Here is a 26035-nt window from a genome sequence, read left to right on the forward strand (position 1 = left end):
GCTCCTTAGAAAGTTCCCCCGAATACCTATGTAGGGATGAAGAGCAAAACAACCATAGCCCAGTACAGCAAATACAGGGACAAAAAGGTATGGAGTAATTGCACTTACAGAAAGGAAAGCACCTCCAGGTGTAATAAAGGCAAGCTGGAACTTCACAGCCAAAGATGAATAGCCTGAGGAAACAGCCCTACAGAGGCTGAGAAACGCGTTGCTTGTTTTAATAAATATAATGTATTTTATTTACACTTGCTGCTGTGGTGGAATCTGTTACATTCTTTTTGGAGAGATTGGAGCATATCCAGTCCTTTGCTGTGGAGATCAGTCAGCTGGGCGGCTGTGAAGTCCCAGTTTGCCTTTATTACACCTGGAGGTGCTTTCCTTTCTGTAAGTGCAATTACTCCATACCTTTTTGTCCCTGTATTTGCTGTACTGGGCTATGTTTTTTTTGCTCTTCATCCCTACATAGGTATTTGGGGCACTTTTTAAGGAGCTTTTTGCCTTGGATCACAGTCGGTTGGACACAGTGAGCTTGATTACTGTAAAGTTCCAGCCTGCCCCATCAGCACCATTGGGTGCATCACGCTTGTGAGTACATTACTTGCATCATTCATATTACCCTTTGTTTTAGTGGTACTAATCCATTATGGTGCCTCTGTTTCCTTTTTGCAGATCATCTTTCACCAGGATTTGATCGTCCTTTGACAGAGAGCTGCCTCATTTTGGATGATATGGACTTTGTTTGTTGTGTATTTGTTTTATTGATAGATGCTTTATTATTAGGTAGAAAGCGCCCCCTATGGGATAAATTGGTACTTTTATCTCATTTATAATCAGTTATGCATATTGCAACTGCTTTGCAATAGGTTCCTTATTTGTTTTGCTCCCTTTTTATGTAATTTAGCTCTGAAAATATAGTAAATTCTAATAGTCTGAACTTGAAATGTACCCTACTGACCTTTCAAGGCTTACTCTGGTAGATATATGCCCCTAATTGGCTTTAACTGATAACAAATAAAAATAAATTAATTTTATATTAAATTTATGACAGTGGTTAGGCTGGTAGTCTGCTGACTAAAGCCCAGATTGGCTCCTCTAAATAAGGCAAATGGTAGGTGAAGTTTGGCTATTTAAAAATAAATTGCAGAAAAAGGATGTTTGAAACATTAAGGGCTAGATAACAAGTGGAGCGCTATTTTAACATGCACCCGTAAATGGGCAAATTTGCCCGTTAACGGGCGCAGGTTAAATAACCATCCATCACAAGTGGCTGGTAAATGCTCCCATGAGCGCATTCCCCTTAGCGCAATTAACCAGAGGTTAGACCTCTGGTTTATGACAAAAATGTGCCCCATTGCCCCCCAAATAAAGTGGACAGTTCTTTGACAAAAATAAAAAATATGAGCACTTTTCTTTTTCTTTTTTTTAATAAAAAACTGCATGTTATAAGAGGTTAAATAAAGGTGAACTGCCTTTACATAGATGTGAATGGGGACTGTGTTTTTACTGTAAATATATATGTATATGCCTATTTACATATATATTTATGTGTTTATATGTGTATATACGCATATAAACACATAAATATATAAGCATATACATATATATTTTTTATTTTGCTGCACCCCCTGCACTGTGTCTAACGGCATGAGACCGAGGCCCCCATTGGAACCTATGGAAGTGCTCTTGTGATGCCGACAGATTTAACATTGCACAAGCATTTCTTGTGAAATGCTTGTGCAATGCCGTCCCCTGCACATTCACGGCTAATCGGCCACTAGCAAGGGGTGTCAATCATCCCTATCGGATCTGATTGCAGTCACAAGTTAACATGAAACCCAATTTTTTTATTTCACTATTCAGATAGAGGATACAATTTTAAACACATTTCTAATTTACTTTTATTATCTAATTTGTTTTATTCTCTTGGTATCATTTGTTGAAGGAGCAGCAAAGCACTAATGGTTTCTAACTGATCATATGGGTGAGCAAATCACAATCAATATATATATGCAGCTACCAATCAACAGCTAGAACCTAGGTTCTCTGCTGCTCTTGAACTTGCCTAGATAAACCTTTCAGCAAAGGATAACAAGAGAAGGAAGCAAATTAAATAATAGAAGTAAATTGTAAAGCTGTTTAAAATTGCATTCTCTATTTGAATCATGAAAGAACATTTTTGGGTTTCATGTCCCTTTAAGGAGCAGCAGTCTTATGACCGCTGCTTCTTAACTTATGTTTCCGGCGAGCCAGAAACTTTGGGCGGAGAAAGCAGCATCCGCTGCTTATTAAATCTCTCCCTTTGTATCTACTTCTGTTTTTGACAGATTTGTATCAGTGACACTGGACTCAAATGACACATGAAATTCATACAACTGTATTCGTTGTGTACTTCCTGCTAAAGTTTATTAGCGGTTAGGTACAAATACTAATGGTAAGCCGCATGAGCCCTGGCAGACCTCCCTCCATTTAATAGCTCATTGTCCTGAATGTCTGTGACTACCTCTGCCCCATCCACGGTACACTCTGCCCCACCAATGGCAGCTCAACCCCTACCACCACATTACCTGCCCACACATCCATGAGTTTCCTGACCTCCCCATCCCAGGAAAGCCTCCAGGAAAGGTAGGGAGGTAGGTAAACAGGAAGTACCTATCAGCCAATTAAATATTCACAAGCCATAGTGCATCATTGGTCTCTCTACTACCCCCTGTGGATACCTGTGGTATAGATATAATTGGTTGAATTAATTATTTTATGAAAATGAAAGAAGGTAGCACAATGCCCTGCTACATAAATGTACATGTTCTAAACTTCAGAACAAATTTCTTTTTATACAAAGGAAAATATTTGTAAAGTAATATTCTGTAAAGCCTGATACATGAAAGCTCTTAAAGGGACATAAAAGCCAAACATTTTCTTTCATGATTTAGAGTATACAATTTTAAACAGCTTTCCCAATTTCTTCTATTATTAAAATGTCTTTGTTTTTTGTTATCCTTTGTTGAAAAGCAGGAAGGTAAGTTTAGGCGTGTGCACGTGTCTGCAGTTCTATATGGCAGCAGTTTTTCAACAATGTTATATATGAGAAAGAGCACTAGATGGCAGCACTATTTCCTGTGTTTTGTAGGGTCCCCGGCATGTGTACACTACCTATTTAGACATCTCTTCAACAAAGAATAACAAGAGAACAAAGCAAATTTTATACTGGAAGTAAACTGGAAGCTTTTTAAAATTGTATTCTCTTCTATCTGAATCATTAAAGAAAAATAATTCATGTCCCTTTAAAAACAAAAACGCGTAGAGCGGAGCAAACTAAGTAAGTATTGTCCTGATGTTCTGGTCGCTATTGTGTCATGATTTATAATATAGTAAAGACAAGACGATGGTCCATTATTAGGTGTCCAAAGATTGGTGGATGTTACCCTCTCCCCCACCTTCCCCTTCCCCTGTTCCCCCACTAGCTCGAGCTAGTATGGTTTTATATAAAAAATGTTAATGCATATTGAAGTTTGATGTGTAACACCTGGAAATCTCTAAAAGGTTCTTAACCTTATGGCCTCTATTTAACAAAGTCTGGCGGACCTGATCCGCCAGACCTCGCTGAATACGGAGAGCAATACGCTCGCCGTATTCAGAATTGCACCAGCAGCTCACAAGAGCTGTTGGTGCAACGCCGCCCCCTGCAGACTCGCGGCCAATGGGCCGCCAGCAGGGAGGTGTCAATCAACCCAATCATACTCGATCGGGTTGAATTCCGGCGATGTCTGTCCGCCTGCTCAGAGCAGACGGACAGGGTTATGGAGCAGCGGTCTTTGTGACCACTGCTTCATAACTGCTGTTTCTGGCGAGTCTGCAGGCTCGCCAGAAACACGGGGCATCAAGCTCCATTCGGAGCTTGATAGATAGGCCCCTATGTCTTTTGACTCAGGGAATTATATTACACTCTGTGATGTATGTGATTTATGATGAATGTGATTTATAATGTATTTTTGTGCTTCAATAAAAAAAAAAAAACTTTAAACATAAAAACAAAAACACTGATATAATAATGCTAGTTTACTCTTGACAGTCATAAATAAATAAAATATGAAATGTGATACATAGACTGCAGCCTGTTGTTATGTATCTAAGTGCGAATCAGAAAATCACAAGATTGCTATGTGATTTCCGTCTCTCTGCAGCCGGGCAGTACTGATAAAAAATAAAAAAAGTGTAAATTTGTTTTGCACAAATATGCTGTATTACAACTGTTTCTTCAAATGGTTGTTTTATTTAAGTCCTAACTCGCCACAAAAACATATCAATATTAGACCTGTTTTACAAATGCAAGTAGATTACACTGTTCCTAGTTCATTAAAGGGACAGTCAACACTTCCGTTAACATTATTTGAGATAGAAATATAAGAACCGAAGATCCGCCTGCACTATACCCCTTCTGCCATGCCGCCCTGCTTCTGTAGTAATCACTTTCGCTAACTTGTCTAATAGCGGGTAAATATGGCAGCCGGACTCCCCCCACCGTTACGTAGCTGCCTTCTTCTTCAAATGATCATCAAATCACAATCCAGTCCTCGGACAGAAATTGCAAGCGAAAGACAAAACATTCTTGATAAAGGCACTCACAGTGCTGAAACGCGTAGATAGGAAGCTGTGGAGTCTGTTTACACTTTCCATTGTCACCCATCATCTATCGATAGTACCCAGGAAAGATCCAGGAAGATCAAGGTAACCATTGTCCATTCTTTCAACGGAACAGCCGAACGGCAACTAGAAAGGATTCAGTGCTGTCACAAGACAGTGAAGCAGCTGTGAGTACTTCCGCCACGCATTTACACACATACGCTGGCCGGGGAGCGCAGCTAATAAGCCTGTCATACAGCTGAAGATTCACATTGAACATTTTATAACTATCACATTGATAAAATATTCTTAAATAAGAAAATTTGTCACTTTCTTGCAAAGAAGCTAATTTAAAGAAATTCACGTATCTACTAGTTCACTTAACAAAGAACTATCTATCACTTGCACTTTAACACAGTACGGCAGAACAGCAGATTGCCCTGTCTTTCACTCACTTCAACTCACGGAGCTCAACTCAGTACACGCAATAGGAATTTGCCTACACACTTTCTACGGGACTATTTCATTCATTCACAAAGGATACCCTAACTCACCAGTTTTAAATCACATACGGACATTATCGGAGAAATTACAAGCCAATTATTTCAGTCTCATTTACTTACAGGAGGCTTAGTATTGCACCTTATCTAAGTGATATTATATCGCTGAACCGTCATAGTGAATTAATAGCGTTTGAATTGTAAATCTATGTTGCTAATTTTTCTTCATCATTTAATTTAGTTGTGGCCACAACTTACTATTGTTATTTATTATTGCTTTTTATTAAACTAGCTGATATTATATTGTATTATACATATTGAGATATTTTTATTTAAACTATTTTAGCTATTGTTGGTTCTCTCAGCTGTTTACACAGCGCCTCTCTTACACCCAAGTTTTTGTTGACCTAACCTATGAACCAATAAAACCTTTATGCTTATTAAGACCTGCGAGTGCCTCTTCTTTACTTGAGAAGGTTCTACCTATCTACCATAGAGTGCACCCAGGCATTACAAACTAACAGTGAGTGCTTGGATCCATCAACTAATATATATATATATATATATATATATATATATATATATATATATATATATATATATATATATATATATATATATACACACATACATACATATACATACAGTATAGACACATTATATATATATATATATATATATATATACATATACACACACACACACACACATTGGAGCCCTTTGCAGTCAAGTTGATGAAAACATGTAAAAGCATATTTATGCAGTATTCACGTTTAACCCATTAACAACCACAGCACTTTTCCATTTTCTGTCCGTTTGGGACCAAGGCTATTTTTACATTTTTGCGGTGTTTGTGTTTAGCTGTAATTTTCCTCTTACTCATTTACTGTACCCACACATATTATATACCGTTTTTCCCGCCATTAAATGGACTTTCTAAAGATACCATTATTTTCATCATATCTTATAAGTTACTATAAAATTTTTTTTATAAAATATGAGGAAAAAATGGGGGGAAAAAAAAACACATTTTCTAACTTTGACCCCCAAAATCTGTTACACATCTACAACCACCAAAAAACACCCATGCTAAATAGTTTCTAAATTTTGTCCTGAGTTTAGAAATACTCAATGTTTACATGTTCTTTGCTTTTTTTGCAAGTTATAGGGCAATAAATACAAGTAGCGCTAGTTACATTGGGACACTGATATCTTTCAGGAATCCCTGAATATCCCTTGACATGTATATATTTTTTTAGAAGACATCTTAAAGTATTGATCTAGGCCCATTTTGGTATATTTCATGCCACCATTTCACCGCCAAATGCGATCAAATAAAAAAAAATTGTTCACTTTTTCACAATTTTTTTTCACAAACTTTAGGTTTCTCACTGAGATTATTTACAAACAACTTGTGCAATTATGGCACAAATGGTTGTAAATGCTTTTCTAGGATCCCCTTTGTTCAGAAATAGCAGACATATATGGATTTGGCGTTGCTTTTTGGTAATTAGAAGGCCGCTAAATGCCACTGCGCACCACACGTGTATTATGCCCAGCAGTGAAGGGGTTAATTAAGGCCCATGTAGGGTTAATTTTAGCTTTAGTGTAGTGTAGTAGACAACCCCAAGTATTGATCTAGGCCCATTTTGGTATATTTCATGCCACCATTTCACCGCCAAATGCGATCAAATTGAAAAAAAAAAAACTTTACATTTTTCACAATTTTAGGTTTCTCACTGAAATTATTTACAAACAGCTTGTGCAATTATGGGACAAATGGTTTTAAATACTTCTCTGGGATCCCCTTTGTTCAGAAATAGCAGACATATATGGCTTTGGCGTTGCCTTTTGGTAATTAGAAGGCCGCTAAATGCCGCTGCGCATCACACGTGTATTATGGCTAGCAGTGAAGCAGTTAAAGTGAAGGTCAATTTTAACTAACTGCACAGCACCCATGTAAACATTATCAAATAACTATTAAAGTCGCTAACATATTTTTTTTAAAAAGTATATGAATTTATAGTAAAATATATATATATATAATACCGCCGTTTCTTATTTGTACTCCTCCCCCGCTCCACTTCCTTCTTTGCATCTAATGACGTAGCGAGCATATCAACAAGCTCACCGCGTCACTTCAAAGCTCGTGCACAACACCGGGTTCAGAATGCGCATGCGTATTTTAACCGCATTTGCGCATGCGTAGAAATTTTCAGTACGTAGCACTGTTAGATTGTATTTACACAAATGTAAACTTGGATCCATACTTTGGAACGCAATAGTGTAAATCGCTTTCTCTGTCTAATTCTAATTTTTCTCTGTCTAATGACTAAATCAATGTAACGAATGAAGACATACAGCGCAATACGCATGCGCATATCATGCACGAGCATGAAGACGATGACGATAGCCCCGGTTACACGCATGCGCAATAGTGATTGATGACGCGGGTAAAAAGGGGCAGGACGCCCCGGGGGAAGAAAAGTAATTGGCTCTAGGATGTAGAAAACCTGTCAATCAATTGAGGGAAAATATCGGGCGGACAATTACGGTAATACGGAGGGTAATTGTAAATTAAAAATTTAAATGACAAGAATATTTTTCAAGCTATTGATGAATGAACATCATACTGATTTCACATGTAAAGTCTCAAACTGTAAACAAGAGCGTTGGACTTGACCTTCACTTTAATTAGGTAGCTTGTAGGGAGCTTGCAGGGTTAATTTTAGCTTTAGTGTAGAGATAACTTTTTACTTTCAACTTGTAATATGAGTGCTACCCGATGGGCGCAAAAATCTTACTTCTAGCGGAGTTAGCGTGTGAGCGGGAGCGCAAAATACCGCTCCACTTGTAATCTGGCCCACAGTTTTTACATGGGTTGGCGCATTTCATTTAGAGACAAAAAAGTCAAAACTGAAATTCACACAAATATATTTTAGTGTAGGGTAGATGCATTTATGCAGTATGCATGTAATAAAAGTTAGCGTTGTTTCAGTCATAGCTTTAACCAAGCATGGAGCATATGTACATATGTCTTGCGCTTCTTCATTCAAACACTGCACCTGCTCAGAAGGAATATATTATATTGGTGATACTTTTTTTGCCTTTGGTGGTGAGTGTATGTCCCTAAGCAAGAGTATTGTCTGAATGGCGGTGTATGGTGCATATGTACATATGCTCCATGCACAATAATATCTATTACTGATAATAATGAAAACCTTATATAAAAAGCACTATCATTACATATGAATTGGCGAAAATGCTTCTTTTCAAAACTGAAAAACACTGAGGTGCACTTAAAAGGACAGTCAAAACCAAAATTGCTATTGTTTTAAAAGATAGATAACGCCTTTACTACCCATTCCCCAGCTTTGTACAACCAACATTATTATATTAATATACTTTATAACATTTAAACCTCTAAATTCCAGCCTCTTTCTAAGCCACTACATCTTATCACATGCTTTTTTATTTACTTTTCACAGCAGGAGACTACTAGTTCATGTGGGCCATATAGATAACAATGTGCATGACACTGCACTTATTGGCTACAATGCAAGTCAATAGATAATAAATAAATAAATAGCCCTGAGATAAGGGGGCTGTCAGAAGATGCTTAGATACAAGGTAATCACAGCTGTAAAAAGTATATTAATATAACAGTGTTGGTTATGCAAAACTGGGGAATGGGTAATAAAGGGATTATCTTTTTTTTTTTTTTTTTTTTTTTAACAACAAACATTTTGGAGTTGAATTACCCTTTAAGCTTTGTGTTTTAAGTCCCTGTATGTCTGTTCTGAAAATGTAGATCTTAATTGAATTTGTATGCTAGTTCTTCAATGCTGTGTCTAAAGCAGTGGAAAAATAATAAACACCTCCAATGAGATGCATCCTGTTATTCTACAAAGCCCTACAGATCCTCCAGCTAGAATAGCCTGATAGCCCCACAGAATAACAACTAAATTATAATGGATTCTCACTTCATGCTTAGTGAATCTAGGCTAGTGATGTTCTAAGGAACACCCTATATATTTCTGAATCATCTCATGCTTAATGAATCTAGGCTAGTGACGTTCTAAGGAAGACCCTATATATTTCTGAATCATCTCAATTTTCTGTAAAGTATTGTGTGGGTTTGTAGTTTAAGATATTACATGAAAAATATGATCCCTTGTTATAACATGTACATGGGTTAACAGTCTATAATACTGTACACTTTCTTGTCTCATACTCCATTTAAAAAGAGCACAAACACTATACACTGTACTGTACAAGTACACACCTAAACATAATAATAATAATAAGACAGTAAATGTAATCTAGCATCTAGAAGAGGGCATTTTAATAAGTATTAGGGGTTTTTTTTTGCCTTTTTATGTGAAAATTATTACTTTTAAAATATGAGCTACACTAATATTTGTATACTAAGATATGTAGAATAATAAATAGCTATTAGCCAAAAAGTCAAATTCTAATATAGTTAGCTCCCTGGTTTATAGGATTTTTCAATGCCTGCCTTAAAAAAACAATAAAGTCAAATGAACCTTTCATGATTCAGATATAACATGTAATTTTAAACAACTTTGAAATTTACTTCTGATATCAACACGAGAGCCCTATATGTGCAGCCAACAATGAGCAGCTAACTCCCAGTAGAGCAATTATGCTCCTGAGCTTACCTAGGTATGCTTTTCAACAAAGGATACCAAGAAAAAAAAGTATGGGCTTTCCAATTTCAGACTCCAGACATAAAGGGACAGTCAAAATTCTTATTAATGTTCCATTAATAAGAATGTTGACTGCCCTTTATGTATGGCAGTCTTTAGTGACACCACAGATAAAGATACTTTAAAGGGACATGAAATCCAAAAAAAATCTTTCATGATTCAGACAGAGAATACAATTTTAAAAATGTTTTCCTATTTACTTTGTTCTTTTGTTATTCTTTGTTGAAGAGATATCTAGATAGATAGCGTGCACATGTCTGGAGCACTTCATGACAGGAAATAGTGTTGCCATTTAGTGCTCTTGCTAATGAATAACTTTTTTTTAGCTTTTATTGAGGACAAATAGATTTACACACACTCATTTTCATTTTTTTTATTATATAGTGTGTTTATCCATAGTGTGATTTGTAGGAGACCTAGGGGCGGACATGATCCGCTGTAGCAGATCATGTCCACCGCACATCAATAGATGCAGACAGCATACGCTGTCGGAATTTATCATTGCACAAGCATTTCTTGTGAAATGCTTGTGCAATGCCGCCCCCTGCACATTCGCAGCCATTCGGCCGCTAGCAGAGGGTGTCAATCACCCCAATCGTATCCGATCGGGCTGATTGCTGTCCTCCGCCTCAGAGGTGGCGGACTAGTTAAGGAGCAGCAGTCTTATGACCGCTGCTTCTTAACTCCTGATTCGGGCGAGCCTAAAGGCTCGCACGGATTTAGAAACATACAGGCCTTGATAAATCGGCCCCCTAGTGTGACTTGACAGCTCTGCATTTGTTTATAGGGACATAAAACCCAAACATTTACTTTCATAATTAGATAGAGCCTACAATACTAAACAACTTTCCAATTTACTTCTATTATCAAGTTTTCTTGTTATCCTTTGTTGAAAAGCAGTAAGGTAAGTTTAGGCATGTGCATGTATCTACAGCACTATTTGGCAGCAGCTTGGCAACAATGTTATTCATTAAAGGCAAGGTGGTATATAGAGAAACCAACCAAAAGGAGGCGCAACAAATTGACAAATTTCTGATAATCTAAATTCTATGCTAAGAAATCTGCAAAAAGATTAAATTTGTCATTTGAAGGGTCATAATGTGTCATAACATTTTATTGCTGCACTGTTGCTTGCTTTAGCCTAATGTTAATACATGCAAAAGGGTTAAATACATAAAATAAGCTCCAGAGAAGCAATGCAATACTGGGAGATAGCTGAACACATCTGGTGAGTCAATGACAAGAGGCATACGTAGCCACCAATCACTGGCTAGCTCCCAGAAGTGCATTGCTGTTCCTGAGCCTATCTAGGTAAGCTGTTCAACAAAGTCCACCAAAAGAACAAAGAATATTTGATAACAGAAGTATATTAAAAGTCTCTTAGAACTGTATACTCTGTCTGAACCTGGAAAGTTTAATATTGGCCTTTATTTCCCTTTAATATAGTTCTTGAATACTAAAAACACTATAATATTAAAGAAATAACCTTAAAGGGATTTTCCAGCCAAAATTGGAAACCGCATGGGTGCATTTCGGTATTGAACAGAAGCAATTTTGTAATATACATGCATTAGCAAAAATGCTTCTAATAAAAGCTATAGCTGTTTCAAAAGTGTAATTAAGTATGCACCGTGCATCAGCATTTTAAACACAGGACTTGCTCAGAGAGCCTAAAGGTGCTTGTACCATACGGTAGAGACTCAATTTGTTCATTGCTGACATGATACAAACCCCAGTGATGATCTGAGCAGCTGCATTATTTAAAATGTGGGTGCGTTGACAATATCTAGATATGCTTTACATGTCCGTGCAGAAAAAAAAATGTTAGCACTAAAATAGTGATAAGTTTTACTAGAAGCATTTTTGCGAATACGTGTATATTGCAAATCTGTTTCTATTTAAAGATGTCATTAATCTATGTCCCTTTAACCCCTTGGCGACCGAGGACGTGTCAGGCACGTCCTACAAAGGGTGTCAGTTAATGACCAAGGACGTGCCTGGAACGTCCTCTGGGGTTTCAAGCTCTGGAAGCGATCCTGATCGCTTCCAGCAGCTTTTAGGGTATTGCAGCGATGTCTCAATATTGAGGCATCGTGCAATACCCTTTTTTAAGCAAACAGGTACAGAGAGAGCCACTCTGTGGCCCTCTCTGCATCGGCCAGCGATGGTGCCCATCATTGGTGGCGTAGGAGGGATATGAGGGAGGCGGGTGGGTGGCCCATCGCTGGAGAGGAGTTACAGATCCGGGAGTGAATGGCAGAAAGTGCGTGCGAGAGAGAGGAGGCCCGCTCCTGTTACCTATTTAAACAGCATGTTGATGGAGGGAGAAGGAAGAAGGGAGAGGGAGGGAGAAATAAGTGCTGGGGAAAGGGATCTGGGAGGGGGGGGGAGTATTGAGGGGGGCAGCTACACTACATAAAAATTGGGGTTTTATTATATTTATATATAAAAAAGGACAGCTGCCAGTACCCAAGATGGCAGCAAATAGGTAGAGGGGGGACGGTTAGAGAGCTGTTTGGGGGGGGGGGGGGATCAGGGAAGATGGGGGCTTAGGGTGGATCCTACACTGCAGAAAATATAATTTAAAAAAAAAAAAAAAAAAAACCTTTTATTTTAGTACTGGCAGACTTTCTGCCAGTACTTAAAATGGATAAAATGGCAGTGACAATTGTGGGGTGGGGGAGGGAAGGTGGCTGTTTGAGGGGGGTCGGATTTGTGTCAGGTGGGAGGATGATCTCTACACTAAAGCTAAAATTCACCCTACAAGCTACCTAATTAACCCCCTCACTGCTGGGCATAATACAAGTGTGGTGCACAGCGGCATTTAGCGGCCTTCTAATTACCAAAAAGTAATGCCAAAGCCATATGTCTGCTATTTCTGAACAAGTTGTGAAAAAGTTAACGATTTTTATTATTTGATGGCATTTGGCGGTGAAATGGTGGCATGAAATATACCAAAATGGGCCTAGATCAATACTTTGGGTTGTCTACTAAAAAATATATATATATACACATGTGAAGGGATATTCAGGGATTCCTGACAGATATCAGTGTCCCAATGTAACTAGCGCTAATTTTGAAAAAAAAAATGTTTTGTAAATAGTAAAGTGCTACTTGTATTTATTGCCCTATAACTTGCAAAAAAAGCAAAGAACATGTAAACATTGGGTATTTCTAAACTCAGGACAAAATTTAGAAACTATTTAGCATTGGTGTTTTTTGGTGGTTGTAGATGTGTAACAGATTTTGGGGGTCAAAGTTAGAAAAAGTGTGTTTTTTTCCATTTTTTTCCAACATATTTTATAAAAATAAATCATAGTAAATTATAAGATATGATGAAAATAATGGTATCTTTAGAAAGTCCATTTAATGGCGAGAAAAATGGTATATAATATGTGTGGTTACAGTAAATGAGAAAGAGGAAAATTACAGCTAAACACAAACACTGCAGAAAAATGTAAAAATAGCCCTGGTTCCAAACGGTAAGAAAATTAAAAAAGTGCTGTGGGTCACTAAGGGTTTAAAGGATAGGAAAGGCAAAATTAAACTTTCATGATATAGCATGTTATTTTAAGACACTTTTATATTCACTTATATTTTCAAATGTACTTTCTTCTCTTGGTATCCATTGTTGAAACATAACATATGCATAGCTTACACTAGTGATAGCTAGCTGGTGATTGGTGCCTGCAAACATTTGTCTATTGTGATTGGTATCTCTCAGTAGTGCATTGCTTCTCCTTTAGCAAAGGATATCCAGGGAATGAAGTAGATTCGATAATAGAAGTAAAATAGAAAGTTGTTTAAAATAGTTTATTTTATCTAAATACTGAAAGCAAAAAAAAATTGGGATTTTCTGCTCCACTGTATACTACTGGATTTTTTTTAACGGAATGTCCTATTATAGTGCCTAGCTTTCTAATTTGCAAGTAATCGTTGAGCAAATGATAATCACATGCCCCTCTAGAAACCAGGTTTTTGTACAGGTGTGGGGGGCTCTATCTAACCCACAGAGGTGGGCATGATACCCCATTTTGAAAACACCCTCAGTATTTTCTAACATAATAACTTTGCAATAATAAAATAACTGCACTTCCAAAAACCTGAGTGAAGATGGTGCAGCTGTTACAGGCAAAGCAAATAGCTAATTTAAAGGTCATATTATAAAACTATATTATTAAACACATAAATAGCATAACTACTGCATGATGTGTACAATTAATGAATGCACAGGTTAAAAATATGTCACAAATGACCCACACCCTGAATGCCCTGTCGTGAAATACAGCTTGTGAGCAAGTGAAAATGACTCTATAATGACCTATGTAATGCTGCTGTCAAGTAGATACAGAGTTAAGGGGGTGTGAGATGGTGTTTTTCAGATGACGTCACTTTATTTATGGGTTCTTATCTACTGAACCTTAGCCCTGAAACGGCAGGTCTGTCTATGGCTTCACAATCTATGTATGTAGCCCCCCCTTAAACTATAATGGAAAAAGACCTATAACCTTGAATACAAAGAAGAACATTAATACATGAAAAATAAATACGATATAATACATTTTACATATATTTTAGCAAAAAAAAATATAATAAATACTGGCATAAGCATTTTATTATTATAACGTAAAAGTATTAACATAGTAAACACGAATGTGATTATCATTTTAATGGGAACCATAGAAAACACACACATACATTAAAAAAATGGTGATCATTAATGCTATGATAGAGTCTATTTTATGTTATCGCATAAACTTACCTCCCCCGCAAAGCTGTAGGTTTCACTGTTGCATTTGGAGATTATCCGGTCCATTAAAACATAAAAATAAAAAATAATATATTTTATAAAATAGAACCCTCCATGTATTTATATGAATATTTGTCCTCCCTGTTCCAGGAGGCAGGAGGGGCTCATGATTCCAGCCTCTCCTAATAAGATTTTCTTGTTCTAATTGTGTAAATTCGTTTTAATTTTGGGGGAGGAGAGGAATGGAAGGTGAATAGGGGGAAATCAGAAGAATAAAGAAAAAAAAAGAGAAAAAGGAAGAGAGGACTACTTTACTTCCTAAGGGGGTGGGGAGGGAAAGAAGGGCCGGTAGAAGGAGGAGGAAGGATATATACAGTACCTCCTTCTTCAGCAGTTCAGTGCTAGTGCTGGAAAGGTTAAGGCAGTGCAGTTCTGTGCCAAGGGGTGGGGGCAGACAGACACAGACGTTCAGTTGTTTGTGTAGGTAGCCAATGTTGGAATTATTGTTAGTGAATACGATACCACTTCCAAAGAACAAACAGACGTTACAGTTAAGGTGTGTTTGAAAGAAGGCACTAGCTAGTAGCTAATCAGTTGAGTTAGTTGTAGCTGCTGTACTATTTTTAATATTATTATCATCACCGTAATAATTACAAGCATTATGATGTGTTAATCGTACAGTATTTTTTTAAAAGATGCTTAAATATACAAATACCAAATTGCTGAGCTATGTTTTCCTGTGCGCTGACTATGTAATTTTATTTTCCCCATATTTTTACGTTTATAAATTGTGTGTGTGTATACATATGTATATATATATATACAGTATACAGTATGTGTGTGTATAAATATATATATGTAAAGGTTTAGTTTAGCGTCCCAAATTCGGAAGGTACCACATCCCGCCGTAGGGGGTGGGGATCATGGATAGGTTCCCAGCTGCGGTTGCGGAGCCCGGGAACGATATTGGAACAGATCGTTGCGGCACCCGGGAACGATATTGGCAAAGAGCAATCTGTTCCGATACCTGCCCCCAGCGCCGCAACGGTAAATGTGGAGTTGATTGCTTGTTTCCAATATCATTCCCGAGCGTTGCAACGCTCTGTTCCAATATCGTTCCCAGGCGCCACAATCGCCACTGGGATCCTACCAGTGCCCCCCCCCCCCCCACAGTGGGATGTGGTACTTTCCGAATTTGGGATGCTACACCAAAATGGGCCTCGATCAATACCTTGGGTTGTCTGTTTAAAAAAACTATATAGTTTTGATAGGTAAATAAATAAAAAAAACAAGGCTCTATTTCTGTTTAAATGGAGCGATAGCATAAACGCTAAAAATTCTACAGTATTTTGGGCAGGTTCTTTTCTGAAATTCCCGATAGCAAGGGGTTAAAAAAAACCTGCAAAATGTAAAGCTCCTGCAGTCTGTATATTAAACACGATACAGCTGTCAAAAATCCAGCAATGCCACTTATGTGTAAGTGTGCACTGCTTCTGTCATAGTGTGCAAAAATAACTAAATTCCAAGATGGAGGCACCCAGAATGAAGATGTTGAGCTTCACCGACTGTCAACTGCAATAGAATAAGAGAACGGTTTTAAAGACAGCTCCAGTGACAGGAGAAAATACAATAAAATGCTGCATAGTAACTATGAAACCAAAGAAGGGAACAGGAGCGCAAACGTGATTCAAGTGAGTTTATTAAAACCGCATATATTTATACTGTATATAGCGCAAGGAAAAATCTGCACTTACAAGATACAAAGTATAAACAGGCACATAAGGTAAAACAGACAAACAGGAACAAAATGTTTTGACCGGATACTTTCACCGAGACCCACCAGGTAACCTCTGGGCGCCAACACCTCTGGCCTGTTTCGAATGAGTATGATTGCGTGTCTCAATAACACACACAGATATATGGAACTTCAACCCTTTTCCCCCGTTTTGCGAACGGGCTTTCTCAAGAGGACAGGTACACCTTTGGGATTCTCTATTCATTTGCTGGTTGTGACAATACTCTAGTCGATTCAGGCTCCCTTTTACGGTGAGAGACGCTGTTTTATTCTGTTCACCTACCTCACTCAACTATTGGACTTATGTGGTGAATAATACACCGGACTTTATTAGCAGCTCCTTGTTATTTTTAGGAGCTTCAAATCACTGGTTTCTTTGTTATATTTGTATTTTTACACAATTTTCAATATTGCTATTTAGATTAGTATTTACAGTATATCATACATTCTGTTCAACACGTTTGTCAGGGGATCTTAGTTCAGAAAGTTCTTTTTTGGTTTTTGCATAGGAACTATGCTATTGCAGTTATGCCCTGAATTTTAGTGTCCCTTTAAGAATATAGGAGACCCACATAGGCAAAACTTGGTCTATCCGAGAGTTGCCTCTAAACTAGTATAGAAAAAATATGTAAATAAAGACTTTTTTTTATGGTTTGGTAATATTTAATTTGGGTAGACACTGTGGGGCCGATTTATAAAGAGTCGGACGGACATGATCCGCTGTAGCGATCATGTCTGCCCAACATCGCTGAATGCCGACAGCATACGTTGTCGGCATTTATCATTGCACAAGCAGTTCTGGTGAACTGCTTGTCAATGCCGCCCCCTGCAGATTCGCGGCCCATTGGCCGCTAGCAGGGGGTGTCAATCAACCCGATCGTATGTGATCTGGCTGATTGCTGTACGCCGCCTCAGAAGTGGCATACGAGTTAAGGAGCAGCGGTCTTAAGACCGCTGCTTCTTAACTCCTGTTTTCGACGAGCCTGAAAGCTCACGCGGAAACAGATGTATCTGGCCACATTCGGGGCATGATCAATCGGCCCCTATTACTTATGCAAAAAGATTTATTAAAGGTTTCTGAAACAAATCCTATATACTTCAATTGCAAACCTTGTACAGAAAAATCTCACTAAGCTTTTGCACTGGAGTAAAAAAAAAACTTGAAAGACACAGTCTATTTAAATCAGTGCACTGTTCACAACTAACTTCTTGGTTATGTTTATAAAGTTAAGCAAATTGTATGTTGTGAGGAATATAGTCTCACCTGGGAAAACATGCTTTGTATACTATATTGGTCATGGTACCATGTGTTCTGTTAATTATACTTGAATGGTTTAACATGAACAAGAAGTGTATACCATGTTATCTCCAAGCTCATCACATCCATCCCAACTGTTTCAGAACCAGCAGGACTGTCCTGATATCAGATTGAAACCATGTAGGCTAAAAGTGTTAATTTCAATGCCAATTTTTTATTTAGATTTAGCCACAGTCCTTTAAAGGATTACTTTCTGTTATAATTTTTAAGCTAAACAACTAACATATTAAAGTTAATAAACATTAATTAAAACCTACTGACCTATATTTTCTCCAAAACGAAGTTTCATAACGTTCTAAAAGTTATATCTTTTATTCGCCGATGATGTCACGTTATCCTGCCCACTATTTTCAGCACTGCATGTTCAAAATAATTAAACCAATTTTGAAACCTAGGTATTGTAAACGGATTGGTACAGAGCAAAGGATACCCACGGAGTGGGTTTGGAAAACAATTAAATTTGCAGACAAGATTTCTGATATACGGTAGAGATATGTTATTGAAATGCTATTGATAAAAAGCGTATTTGGGGTAGTTAGTTAGTAACAGGCATAGAAAATATTTACTTACAGTGGCCCTTTAACTATGTTGCACTTGAATTTTAGTCACATTTTTGTTTTCTCAACATTTTTACATTTAGTCTATTAAAAAAAAGTTGAATTAAACTAAAACTTTAATGCCCCATAAGCATTAAAGGGACAGTCAAGTCCAAAAAAACTTTCATGATTTAAATAGGGAATGTAATTTTAAACAACTTCCCAATCTACTTTTATCACCAATTTTGCTTTGTCCTCTTGGTATTCTTAGTTGAAAGCTAAACTTAGAAGGTTCATATGCTAATTTCTTAGACCTTGAAGACTGCATTTTGACCACTAGAGGGCATTAGTTCATGTTTTTTATATAAATAACATTGAGCTCATGCACGTGGAGTGACCTAGCAGTGAGCACTGATTGGCTAAATTCCAAGTCTGTCAAAAGAACTGAAATAAGGGGGCAGTCAGCAGAAGCTTAGATACAAGGTAATTACAGAGGTAAAACGTATATTAATATAACTGTGTTGGTTATGCAAAACTGGGGAATGGGTAATAAAGGAATTATCTTTCTTTTTAAACAACAAAAATTCTGGTGTTGACTGTCCCTTTAATCAATCAGAATGAACCAGCATTGCAAAATACATTCATGATTAGTTTTGATGACTGTAAAAATTGTGCTTGATCCACTCTTCATAGAGAGGCTGAAGCTCAGATTCTGTATTTATGTACACAGAAAATTGCCTGACCAAGCTTAAAGGGGCATGAAACACATTTTCTCTCATGATTCAGATAGAGCATGCAATTTTAAAGAACTTTTCAGTTTAATTCTATTATCAATTTGACTTCATTCTTGTGATATCCTGTGTTGAAGGAGCAGCAATGCAGAATGGGAGGGAGCTGAACACATTGATAAACCAATAAGAAAAAGCATGTATCTGCAGCCACCAATCAGCAGGTAACACCAAGCTCCTGAGCCTACCTAGGTATGCTTTTCAAACAAAGAGAACAAAGCAAATTAGATCATAGAAACACATTGGAACGTTTAAGATTATATGCTGTATCTGAATCATGAAAGAAACATTTTGGGTTTCATGTCCCTTTCAAATATTACACAGTGATTGCTTAGAGCAGTATGCAAAACCACTTACAGTTAGTCCTAATTAGCCATAATCAAGGGAGATATTATTGAGTTCCCTTTTAAAATGTATTTAAACAAGAATGCATTTATCAAATTTGAGACATATATTCACTATAACTTCCTGCTAAAATGATGTAACTATAGTTTTTTTGATTAGACTCTATCTAAAAAGGTTTGCAAATACACTATTAGTGGCATCATTTCACAGTGTCGGTTCTAATATTTAACTTATAACCTTCCTTTTATTTAACTCATAACAAACAAATAAACAGACAACATTTTGGGACAACAAGGCTTGGATTGCTTTTATTAAAACGATACAAAAACATCAGGCATAACTTTTTACTAAGTATTACTAATACTAATAACACATGCTAGATGGTCAGTGGCCCAGGTAAGCTGGAACACAACAGAGCCTAGCTACTATGGCCTCAGCATAGGAAACATTATTTCTGAGCTGTTTGGACAACTGCACATTTATGGAAAAATATTCCAAGGCTTGGTCCTGGGGACGAAACAACCACCTAGATGAGGTGTCAGACTCCAAACCATGTGGATCAGGAACAGTGAGTAATATAGCATACTAGAACCTGAGGAGACAAAATCTACCGTATTTGGACTTACCAAAATGGGTCAATTGACCTTTTGGAAGTTATTGACCAGATACCAGCATCTAGACATTGGCATTCAGCAGCTTCATTAGCTGCCGAATGGTTGAAGTAGGTGGCCACTCATTGACTTCAGCAGCAAAATCGCTACACTAAGGTCTGGATTTGCACAGATTTTGGTGTAGTGATCTTTCACAAGCATAAATCCAGCTCCGAAAAGGGACAAAGTCATTGAGCGGCCATCTACTTCTGCACTCTGCAGCTAACGAGACTACCGAATGCACATGACTCTACTACCATCCCTACAGAAGCTGTATACCGTCTGTCAACCACAGGGGAAGGAGGGAGGGCAGGGAAGCTTTTGATCCAGTGGTACAAAGAGGCTGAGGGATCAGTAAACACTTTATAAATGCAGTTAAAGGGACAGTACACTGTAAAATTGTTTTTCCATTAATGTATTTTAAATGACTTGTTATACCAAGTGCAGAGTATAAAATATTTGAGAAACTCCATTTTCATGCTTATTTATGTATATGAAGTAGCTGATTGTGTGCTTTGAAACCACAGCCTAATACAATGGGTTGAACTTAAAGGTGATATCAGATCTCATTATGTTCAAAGTTTGTGTAAACAGACTTGCTTCCTTATCTTTTATTTGGCTGGAACACCAAAGCTCAATACATAGAGAGAACAATGGAAAATTATCATTTTAATACTTAACTATCCTGCATCCCACTGAGAGTGTAATCTCTTCTGCTGGCTGTGTATACTTAGGCTATTCAATAGCCTATACTCCAGTATTAATTTGTTCAGTATAGGTGGCGATACCACAGGCTAAATCAGCTATTTCAAATGCTGAAATAGGAGTAAAGGAGCTACTTGTAACCAATTTAATACACTCTAGCAGGTTAAAAGGATCATTTGGAATAATTTAAAGGGGAGAACATTTTTGGGTGAACTGTCCCTTTAAGCAAAGGAAACCCAGGTCTATAGATGATATTCATTATAATCACTTATACTCAAGATTTTGAGATTTTGTTGAGTACTTTTGCCAGTTTACTAAGGTTCTTGCAGATTTTGTAAAGGGATTTTAATCCGTCATTTTGATGGGCAAAATATATAAAGAAATATATCTTGCAGGTAAAAGATTATTGATTAAACATGTATATGTGATATAGGCTTACTAAACATAGGAACATCAATAAAAAGTATATTTCAAAATATTTTCTTTTAGATAAAACAATGGCAATAATTACAGTATCTGCTTAAAGGGCCAGTAAACGTACCAAATAATGTTATATACAGTAATTCCACACATAGTGCAGAATTATATAACATTAGCTTAGCGCTAGCTTTATAAAACAAAGGGCTGCATAGATATTTACCTAAGAGAATTACTTTTACAGAACGCTGCTCCTTGCTCTACTGAGCGGGTCTGGTTTTTTTTTTCAGAAGCGCATCGTGGCATGCTGTCTACTCACAGCCATCCCTACCCCGCCATTAAACTTAATCTAGCTCGCTCCTGTTCTGGTCTATTAGCGCGAGCGAGCTAGATTGAGTTTAATGGCAGGGTCGGGCCGGCTGTGAATAGACAGCGTGCCACGATGCTCTTCAGAAAAAACAGACCCGCTCAGTAGAGCAAGGAGCGGCGTTCTGTAAAAGTTATTTTCCTAGGTAAATATCTATGCAGCCCTTTGTTTTATAAAGCTAGCGCTAAGCTAATGTTCTATAATTCTGCACTATATGCAGAATTATATAACATCATTTGGTACGTTTACTGGCCCTTTAAATGTAATTTCTAGAAGTGCATTTCAGCATTTGTTTACTGAATGAATGCTGAAAATGACCATGGTGTGCAGCATTTGGCTCTTTTCGGTGGCTGGTTACATTTGTAAAAAATCGCAACACACAAATATCTGGATTTGCACAAATGACGAAATCCACATGCCCAGTAATTTCTCTGAGAAAATATAATTCAAGATCATTACTTTCCTTTCTTTGGACTGGTATGGAATCATTTGCAGTTATAATTATTGTTTTTATTGTTTGTGAAAACTTTTCAGGGCTTTTAGCGTGGTGGCGTTGCCAGTGTTTTACGCAGCCTTTATAGTTAAGTAAATGTCCCAGATTCCAGAACATGTTTGTACTAATATCTTGTGGAAAACATTTGCCACAACATTGCGACTACTGGACAATTTAAAGAGATATGTGCCCGCCCTTTGTTACTGTCACTAGTTGCGAGTGAGTCCCTATTATAATTAGTGGAGCAGCAACTATTTCATAACTGCATACCTTGCAATATTTGCTAGATGACTTTTGGGAAGTGGGAGGTAAAAAGCTTGCAGCAATGGTCCAATGGTAATTTGTATGAAGGGCTACATACTGGATGGACAGGGTCACGGACAGAAGAGCAAGGTTACAGGTGGTATATGGGCACAGCTGGTCATTCCATGGACTTGTCTCTTCTGGTTTTGGGCGGGGCTTTGTTAGTCTTGGGCCACACCGTGTGCTTGGGCGAACCACTGATAATTTTTTGAAAAAGCTCTGGCAAAACAGCCGTCAGACATGTGGCTGCTGAGGTATGTCTGAATAATTTGTGTTCACTTTAATTTTGTTATACTTTGATCACCCTAGTGTCCATCCGGAGTAAGACTGTAGCCCTTGAACCTTTTTGTGATAATAACTGTCACCTAGATTACAAGTTTTGCATTAAAGGCTGTGCGGTACTAATGAGCAGTTTATGCTCTGCGCTCACTTACAGACAGCGCTGGTATTACAGGTTTTTACAAACCAGACAAGAAGTGAGCATTGAGCAAAATTTTGCTCATTACCGCACTCCAATACCAGCGCTGCTTACGTTAACGGTGAGCTGGTGTAACATGCTCGTGCACGATTTCCCCATAGGAATCAACAGGAATCAACAGGGAGAGCCGGGTGAAAAAAGTCTAACACCTGCAAAAAAGCAGCGTAAAACTCCTTAACGCAGCCCCATTGATTCCTATGGGGAAATAAAATTTACGTTTACACCTAACACCCTAACATGAACCCCGAGTCTAAACACCCCTAATCTTACACTTATTAACCCCTAATCTGCCGCCCCTGACATCGCCGACACCTACATTATATTATTAACCACTAATCTGCCGCTCCAGACACCGCCGCAACCAACATTAGGGCAATGCCCTGCAAAAGGGCCTTTTGCAGGGCATTGCCCTAAAGTAATCAGCTCTTTTACCCTTAAAAAAACTTAACACTAACCCCTTGAAGATCACCTTACCGGGAGAAGTCGTCATCCAACCGGGCCGAATTCCTCAACAAAGCCGGGGGAAGTCTTCACCCAAGCCGGGCGAAGTGGTCCTCCAGATGGGCATCTTCTATCTTCATCCATCCGGCGCGGAGCGGGTCCATCTTCAAGACCTCCAACGCGGAGCATCCTCTTCAATCGACGGCTAACACAGAATGAAGGTACCTTTAAGTGACGTCATCCAAGATGGCGTCCCTTCAATTCCGATTGGCTGATAGAATTCTATCAGCTAATCGGAATTAGGTCGAAAAAATCCTATTGGCTGATGCAATCAGCCAATAGAATGCAAGCTCAATCCTATTGGCTAATTGGATCAGCCAATAGGATTGAATTTCAATCCTATTGGCTGATTGCATCAGCCAATAGGATTTTTTCTACCTTAATTCCGATTGGCTGTTAGAATTCTATCAGCCAATCGGAATTGAAGGGACGCCATCTTGGATGACGTCACTTAAAGGTGCCTTCATTCTGTGTTAGCCGTCGATTGAAGAGGATGCTCCGCGTCGGATGTCTTGAAAATGGACCCGCTCCACGCCGGATGGATGAAGATAGAAGATGCCGTCTAGATGAAGACTTCTGCCCGTCTGGAGGACCACTTTGCCTGGCTTGGATGAAGACTTCTCCGGCTTCGTTGAGGACTTTGGCCCAGTTGGATGAAGACTTCTCCCGGTAAGGTGATCTTCAAGGGGTTAGTGTTTTTTTAAGGTGGTATTGGGTGGGTTTTAGAGTAGGGTTGGTTGTGTGGGTGGTGGGTTTTAATGTTGGGGGGATTTGAAATTTTTTTTACAGGTAAAAGAGCTGATTATTTTGGGGCAATGCCCCGCAAAAGGCCCTTTTAAGGGCTATTTGTAATTTAGTTTAGGGTAGGGCTTTTTTTATTTTGGGGGGGCTTTTTTATTTTGTTAGGGGGATTAGATTAGGTGTAATTAGTTTAAAAATATTGTAATTTGTTTATTATTTTCTGTAATTTAGTGTTTGTTTTTTTGTACTTTAATTTTATTCATTGTATTTAATTTAGGGAATTAATTTAATTATAGTGTAGTGTTAGGTGTAATTGTAACTTAGGTTAGGTTTTATTTTACAGGTACTTTTTGTGTTTATTTTAGCTAGGTAGTTATTAAATAGCTAATAACTATTCTACCTAGTTAAAATAAATACAAACTTGCCTGTAAAATAAAAATAAACCCAAAGCTAGCTACAATGTAACTATTAGTTATATTGTAGCTAGCTTAGGGTTTATTTTATAGGTAAGTATTTAGTTTTAAATAGGAATTATTTAGTTAATGATAGGAATTTTATTTAGATTTATTGTAATTATATTTAAGTTGGGGGGTTTAGGGGTTAATAACTTTAGTATAGTGGCGGCGATGTTAGGGATGGCAGATTAGGGGTTAATAATATTTAACTAATGTTTGCGAGGTGGGAGTGCAGCGGTTTAGGGGTTAATATATTTATTCTAGTGGCGGCTATGTCCGGTTCGGCAGATTAGGGGTTAAAAATTTAATTTTAGTGTTTGAGATGCGGGAGGGCCTCGGTTTAGGGTTTAATAGGTAGTTTATGGGTGTTAGTGTACTTTTTAGCACTTTAGTTAAGAGTTTTATGCTACGGCGTTGTACCATAAAACTCTTAACTACTGACTTTAAAATGCAGTACCAGTCTTGACAGGAGAGGGTGTACCGCTCACTTTTTGTCAGACTCGTAATACCGGCGCTATGCAAGTCCCATTGAAACAATAGGATACGCAATTTACGTAAGTGGATTTGCAGTATTTCCAAGTCTGGCCAAAAAAGTCAGCGGTACACCTGTACCTGCAAGACTCTTAATACCAGCGGGCGTTAAAAAGCAGCGTTAGGACCCGCCCAACGCTACTTTTTAAGTCTAACGCAAAACTCGTAATCTAGCCGTGTGGTAATTCATTCTGTTAAAGTATATATGTATTAAGCCCAACTATTACCCACATTTGTGGGGCTCACCTAATCATAGTGGTAATTACTACAGGGATCTTTTTTACTCGCAGAGTGTGCTACAATGAGCTTCTCAGTTGTAGGCCAGTTACCCAGTTGAAGTGGACTATTATGTTTGTACATTTTGAAATTTGATCCATTTGCATGGAATATTCATTGATATTCTCAGACACCCCAGCAGTCCTGATTTGTTTTTTTGTTCTATATACTTTATAAATGTTTTTAAGGAGGGCATGTGTATACACAATTTTAAAATCTGGGTGAATTAAAGTTACATTTTATTTTTTTCTCTTTTATTTTTTTGTCTCATCTACATGTACTATTTGCACTGCTATTTAGCGTTAACAAGTGTGTTTCTTTTTTCTTTTCTTTTTGATACCATTAACTTTATATGCGCCAGGCACCCCCCCCCCCCCCCACGTCTCATTTGCATTGTATGAATGAGACAATTTGGGCTGAATTAATACTGATATAGGACTATTTTCTTGTACTCAGGACCTCTTTTTTCTGTATTATTTAGTATAATCCAGCCTCTGACCTTACCGTACGTCACAAATATATATGATTTTATATATATATAGGTATATATATTTATAAATATCTGTTTAAAAATACTTAGAACATATCCCTCTATATGAAGAACATTGAAATGTGAAATATTTACAATAAAACAGTTAAACACTTTATTAAATATGAATATTGCAGATATATAATTTTTCATGTTTTCAGCTTGACTGCAAAGGGCTACAATTGACATATATATATGTATGCATAT

The 26035-nt window shown here is 37.7% G+C and overlaps 1 protein-coding gene across 1 annotated transcript in view; it reads right to left on the reverse strand.

The window, feature by feature from the left end:
- Positions 1 to 14945, reverse strand: part of CCNI (cyclin I) — a 183434-nt gene extending 168489 nt beyond the window's left edge. Inside the window, exon 1 of the mRNA XM_053703414.1 lies at positions 14613 to 14945. The gene's annotated coding sequence lies outside the window, so the exon portion shown is untranslated. The remainder of the gene's footprint in view (positions 1 to 14612) is intronic.
- Between the last annotated feature and the right edge of the window lie 11090 nt (positions 14946 to 26035).

This window comes from Bombina bombina, chromosome 2 (genome assembly GCF_027579735.1).
Source record: "Bombina bombina isolate aBomBom1 chromosome 2, aBomBom1.pri, whole genome shotgun sequence".
Taxonomy (NCBI): Eukaryota; Metazoa; Chordata; class Amphibia; order Anura; family Bombinatoridae; genus Bombina; species Bombina bombina.